The sequence below is a fragment of the Chiloscyllium plagiosum genome, unplaced genomic scaffold (genome assembly GCF_037043375.1).
Source record: "Chiloscyllium plagiosum isolate Xiang-an unplaced genomic scaffold, Cpla_swu_hap1 HiC_scaffold_14, whole genome shotgun sequence".
Lineage (NCBI taxonomy): Eukaryota > Metazoa > Chordata > Chondrichthyes > Orectolobiformes > Hemiscylliidae > Chiloscyllium > Chiloscyllium plagiosum.
The window spans coordinates 110,452,655-110,459,261 of NW_028270152.1; the positions used below are offsets into that span (position 1 = coordinate 110,452,655).

Consider the following 6,607-nt stretch of genomic DNA (forward strand, 5'->3'; position numbering starts at 1 on the left):
GACATCTGTCTTATACCTATCTCCCCTCACTTTAAAGTTGTGTCCCCTCGTGTTTGCCGTCCCCATACTTGGAAAAAGGCTCTCCCTGTCCACCCTATCTAACCCTCTGATTATCTTGTATGTCTCCATTAAATCACCTCTCAATCTTCTTCTCTCTAACGAGAACAGCCTCAAGGCCCTCAGTTTTTCCTTGTAAGACATTCCTTCCATATCAGGCAACATCCTAGAAAATCTCCTCTGCACTCTTTCCAAAGTTTCAACATTCTTATTATAATGCGGTGACCAGAAGTGTTCACAATACTCCAAATGTGTCCGTAACAGAGCTTTGTACAGCTGCAGCATAACCTCCTGATTCCGGAACTCAATCCCTCTATTAATAAAGGCCAAAACACTGTATGCCTTCTTCACAACCCTGTCAATCTGGATGGTAACTTTCAGGGATCGGTGTACATGGACACCGAAATCTCTCTGTTCATCTGCATTCCCAAGAATCTTACTATGAGCCCAGTATTTGCATTCCGATTACTCCGTACAAAGTGTATCACCTCACACTTGTCCTCATTAAACTCTATTTGCCACCTCTCAGCCCAGCTCTGCATCCTACCTATGTCTCTCTGCAACCTACTACATTCTTGGTCACTATCCACAACTCCACCGAATGTAGCGTCATCCGCAAATTTACTAACCCACCCTTCTAAGCCCTCATCCAGGTCATTTATAGAAATGACGAATAGCAGTGGACCCAACACCGACCCTTGTGGAACGCTGCTAGTAACTGGACACCAAGATAAACATGTTACATCAACTACAACCCTCTGTTTTTTTCAGCGAGCCAATTACTGATTCAAACTGCTATGTCTCCCACAATCCCATTCCTCCGCATTTTGTATAATAGCCTACTGTGGGGAACCTTATCGAACGCCTTGCTGAAATCCATATACACCACATCAAAATGTTTATGCTCATCTACCCGTTTGGTCACTTTGTCAAAAAACTCAATAAGATTCGTTAAGCACGACCTACCCTTTACAAAATCGTGCTGACTGTCCCTGATCAGATTATTATTTTCTAGATGATTATAAATTCTATCTCTTATAACCTTTTCCAACGCTTTACCAACAACTGAAGTGAGAGTCACTGGTCTGTAATTACCAGGGTTGTCTCTACTATCCTTCTTGAACAAGGGAACCACATTTGCTATCCTCCAGTCCTCAGGCACTATTCCTGTAGACAATGATGATTTCTAGATCAATGCCACAGGCTCGGCAATCTCTTCCCTTGCTTCCCAGAGGATCCTAGGATAGATCCCATCCGGCCCAGAGGACTTGTCTATTTTCACACTCTGCAATATGTCTAATACATCTTCCTTGTGAATCTCAATCTCTTCTAGTCTAGATGCAAGTATCTCTGTATCTTCCTTGCCAACATTTTCATTTTCTGTAGTCAACACTGTCGAAAAATATTTATTTAGTTTTTCCCTATGTCTCCTCTGACACCACACACAACTTCCCACTACTATTCTTGATTGGTCCTAATTTAACTCTCTTCATTCTTTTATTCCTGACATACCTATGGAAAGTCTTAGGGTTAACCCTGATCCTATCCGCCAACAACTTCTCATGTCTGCTCCTGACTCTCATGTCTCCTCCTGGAACTTCTGAGCTCTCTTATTAGGTCATGCAGGGAAACGATTCTGTCTTCTGCACAACATCATTCTGCTTCAAAATATCAGGCAGTATTTCATATTGATTACTGTAAACGTTAACCTTTAACAAGTCATGACAGTGAAAGCATTGAATCCTCATCACTATACTACCAGGGAAGATTTCTGTTAACACCACCCTGGACACCATGAGATTCGTCATTATATACTCTCATTCTTCTATGCATGATCCCCTCGGCTCTATTCCGTTCGTGTTGTTTGGTTTACAATACTGAGGCGTGCCAATTATCTTTGCATTTCAGTTTCTAATGTATGAGACCTTCTCTCTGAGCTGACAATGTGATTGCTCAGTGGTGATAACACTGGCCTTGTAAACTAGAAAAATGCTTGAAATAGGCCATTCCTGTTTTTCATTCCAAGAACTTGAGGAAAAACGTTCGGCAGGACAGGAAATAGCGGGAGTGAGTAATGATCACGTTTGACAGCAAGAACGAGGTGAGGCAGTGCAAACTACAGATTGAAGGGGAAACAATGCACAAGGATCACTGGGACGGGTGGGGTTGAATGCTTCCTTTCTTCGCTGTAACCAGACACTGGTGTTGAAGTCTAAAATGGGACAATATCAGCCAAGTCCGTGAAATCTTCCTTTCTGCTTGTTTTCTCTCGAGGATTGTGTCACTCTTGGGGAAATGTGCTTGCGTGCTTCAGTCTGTGGGTAAAACTGGGGTTCAGTTACCCGACTGAATGTGAATGCATTTTTCCCATCTCAAACTTTACTCCCATTTGTTGTGTCTTACGAGATTAAAACGTTTCAGAGAAATTAGCATTCAGATAAACACGTGAAACGTCAGAGCTTCCAAGTTTACAGACCAAGTGCTGGTAATGAGATCAAGGGACCCATTTCTGTGCTGTAAACACTAGATAATTCAATCATTTTTGAAGGGAAACATATCTGCAGTGACATAATTCCAAAAAATGTGTTATGAAGAAACGGTGCAACTGCTTCTGCCCTCATCCCTGGTGTTCTAGTGGTTAGTATTCAGCGCTTTAACTGAGTGGCCTGGATTTCATTACCGTTCAGGAAATCAGGACTTCTTGTTCCTGATGCAGAGAGCGCAGGTCTACCAGGAATCTGTTTCATGCCTTAGATCAGTCAATACCACAGTCTTCAAAGAAGGGAAAATTTCTTCCCTCTCTCTGCACAGTCGGACAGTTAATCCTTCATTCTCCTCTGATTCCACTTCCCAAAGAGATTCAAAATACCGTAAAAACTGGGTCTCAGCTATTTCTTTTCTGCGCTTTTCATAGATAGGAGCTGCAGCGATTGAGTGCATTGGTTTCTGAAAACGAAACGTACGTATGAGCAATGTATTGGGCTATTCCAGGATTGCCTTCTCTGACAACGGTGGGACATGACTGATGTTGTCTATGATATGGAAGTGCCAGTGTTTGAGTTGAGTAGACAAAGTTAAAAATTACACAATATCAGGGCATAGTCCACCAGGTTTATTTGGAAGCACTAGCTTTCAGAGAGGGTGGGTGATTTTCTGCAGAAACTTGGTATGTATGTCAATATCCGCAATCTTTTGGAAGATCATCTGGACTTTAACAGACCGTTCGTGGTGTCGATGGTACCCATGACTTGGAGGTGTTGGTGTTGGACTGGGGTGGCCAAATTTAAAAATCACACAGAGCCACTTTAGATTCCAACAGTTGACAAATACCTGATGAAGAAGCAGTGCATGGAACACTGATGCTTCTAAATATGTCTGTTCGATACAATCTGGTGCTGTGTGATTTTTACTCTGATTGTTCTTGGTAATGTTTAACTGATCGAAGACAGTGAAAGAATTTTCGTTCGTGGAGATGAAAATTTCAAATATTATCCACCTCAGCGGAACAAAAATGATTAGTTTGCATGTGTGATGAATCTCCACAATGCGCTTGCGCCAAGTAAAAGTCGCACTTCCAACCGCCTGATCCTTAGCCAGCTATAAGAATGGTTGTACCACTGGCCAGATGCACAGCTGAGATTTTACACGCTACAGAGCTGCGGTGTTAACAAGGACATGAGCAATAACAGGAACAGTCACAATGTGAACAAAGAACAAAGATAATCACCTTCATTGATTCACTTCAAATTGTCCTCAAAAAACCACCATTCACAATCTGATCAGCCAATTAATGAGGTCCCTGCTGATCAAGGAAATTGCAACTTACTTTGCTGCTTTTTCACCATAATTTGAGGTAAACTCCAGCCTAATCATAACATTGCATATTCCCGTTAATTTTCAGTTTTAGATTACGTTAATAATCTGTCCGTATTTGCTGGAAACTGAACAACATGAAATGACTGAAAACGTCCTTCCGGTGATGTAAACCAGTGCAGAGTCGGCCAGAAAAGAAAAGACAAAGACATGAAACATCACTCCCATTTGTCTCTGTACCAATGTGTTTTGCTGAGTTGAATATTTGCAGGACTTGTCTTCAATATCTAAAGAATCAATTATTTCCCCGGGAAAGATTCTTCATAAATCAATTAACATCTGAGTCGTTGAATCATATTTTACTTCAGTTTAAAATAGTTGAATATCCTTTCCCCCAGCCTAATGTCCCAATCCTCCCTCCTCTTCCTTGTAAATACCAGCTGCTCCAAGTGCAGTTGGAGCTCCCAATCTGACGTTTCAATGCTCCTTGCTGCTCCATTCAATCGAAGCTGCTCTACTTGAAGTTGGAGCTCCCAGTTTGATGTCCCAATGCTCCCTGCTCCATGTCAATAGAAGCGGTCCAGTTGAGGTTGGATCTATCACTCTGATGTCCCAATGCTTCCTGCTGCTACATGTTATTAAAAGCTGCTCCTGGTGAGAGTGGAGCTCCCAGACGGATCTCGCAAAGCTCCCTGCTCCATGTCAACTGAAGCTGCTCCAAATGAGGTTAGATCTCGCAGTCTGATGTTCCAATGCTGCCTGCTGCTTCATGCCAATAGAGGCTGCTCCAGGTGAGGTTGGATCTCAGTCTAATGTTCCAATGCTCCCTGCTGCTCAATGTCAATAAAAGCTGCTCCAGGTGTGGTTGGAACTCCCAGTCTGATATCACAATGCTCCCTGGTCCATGTCAACAGTCGCTGCTCCAGAAGAAGTGGGAGCTCCCATTCCTGGCAGATCACACACCTCTATACTATCATAGAAATACTGCCCACTGAGCATTTCCACCACTGGAGCCATTGGTGGTATATCCACATCATGAGAAACTGATATTAATTTTAGGCACCACCGAATCATTATTTCCAAAAGTCATTCTTTCTTAAACCTTATTTAGCATGTGCATATTGCAGTCAATCTGAAGTTAGATAATGGTGCTAATTGATGTATTCTCAATAAAAATTATATCCTATTTTTCATGTTGAGTAATTGCGACTTAGCAAGGACAATGTTTGTAATGAAATCACACTTTTATTCCAGGTAAGGGAATGTGGTTTGCATAATTTAAAATAAACTTGTTCACTGTGTAAAATGATCAAATAGATCTCAATTTCAAAACAAAATTGGTTACGTTGTCATCCATCTGAAATGTGGTGCCTTATTCTTTCAACCACACGGGTATTAGAACGAAACGTCTGTTAATGACATGCGTATAAAGACACTTTAAATCATTTTTCATGTTTATGCTGCATGAATCTGCGGTTATTGATCCACAGTTTAGGTTCAGTCCCTACAGTTAACATGCTGACTTCTCCAGTTTTTTTATAGTTCAATGTGATGCATCCAGTGTGTGCATAACGAGAGGGAGCTCGCTTCCCGCATCTTGTATTTGGGCCTTATGTCCAGCAGTCATCAATGGCGAGAGCAAGGGGCGAGGGCGAGACCAATGTGTAAGTCTTTCCGTTGCCCATGCACAGCACCCACATCGGGAATTCTCTACTGTGCATTTACAGCTAGTTCTCGGTGCCCCCACACCCACGCCCTGCTCCTTTTGAAATATCTCCATTATTTTGTGCTCTTCTCACCAAGATGAACCACTTCTACTCAACCTGCTCCAGATTTCATTTGACAAAATACTCATTAGGAATACCACTGCATAAACATGTCCTTCACATCTCTTGTTATTTGGTTTTCCTGGATCTCTTTCATACGATAAAAGGTCACAGCAGCTTGACTTGTTAAAGAAAGTCGCGTTCCTTTTCAATATCCCAATGCAATCTACATTTCAATGCAATTTAGGCAACAGGACCAAATTATTCTTTGAGATTTTATAATAGCATCGATGCATACAAACTGACATTGCAGTTCCAATTTCAGTAAGACAGTTGTGATCATCCAAAAATAGCAACATTGAAAACCACTGATAGCACCGACGAGAGTGGGACTCGAACCCACGCGTGCAGAGCACAATGGATTAGCAGTCCATCGCCTTAACCTCTCGGCCACCTCGTCACAGACGTCTGAGCAGCTATAACCTTATGAATAAGTGAATTGCATAAATTATGCAGAGCAGCAGACATTTCTCCCTTGTTTTGGTGAAATCATAAATAGCACAGTACGGTTCCAAGACTATGGTCTGACCTCTGGGTTGTGGAGCAAACGCATTCCCACTGTGACACTCTGCTCACAGTGGTCTGAACAAAAATGAAGAAATGACTATGTAACAAGGTCTGTTGAATTCTGTGAAGATTTGAAGTCAATGGAATGAAGAACTCGAGACAGCAGGAGGTGTTCTTTCAAGAAAGAGTTGGATAGAGCTCTTAAGGATAGTGGAATCAAGGGTTATGTGGATAAGGCAGGAACAGGATACTGATTGAGGATGATCAGCCATGACATTAACAGTTAAATGCGTGGCTACAGGGATGGTGCAGGAGGGAGGGATTCCGGTATTTGGATAACTGGGGTTCTTTCTGGGGAAGGTGGGACCTCTATAAACAGGATGGTCTGCACCTGAACCTGAAGG

The 6,607-nt window shown here is 42.2% G+C and overlaps 1 non-coding gene across 1 annotated transcript; it reads right to left on the reverse strand.

Moving 5' to 3' along the window:
• Nucleotides 1-6,014: 6,014 nt before the first annotated feature.
• On the reverse strand, nucleotides 6,015-6,096 carry trnas-gcu (transfer RNA serine (anticodon GCU)). The gene has a single exon. It is a non-coding gene; the product is annotated as a tRNA-Ser (tRNA).
• Nucleotides 6,097-6,607: the final 511 nt, after the last annotated feature.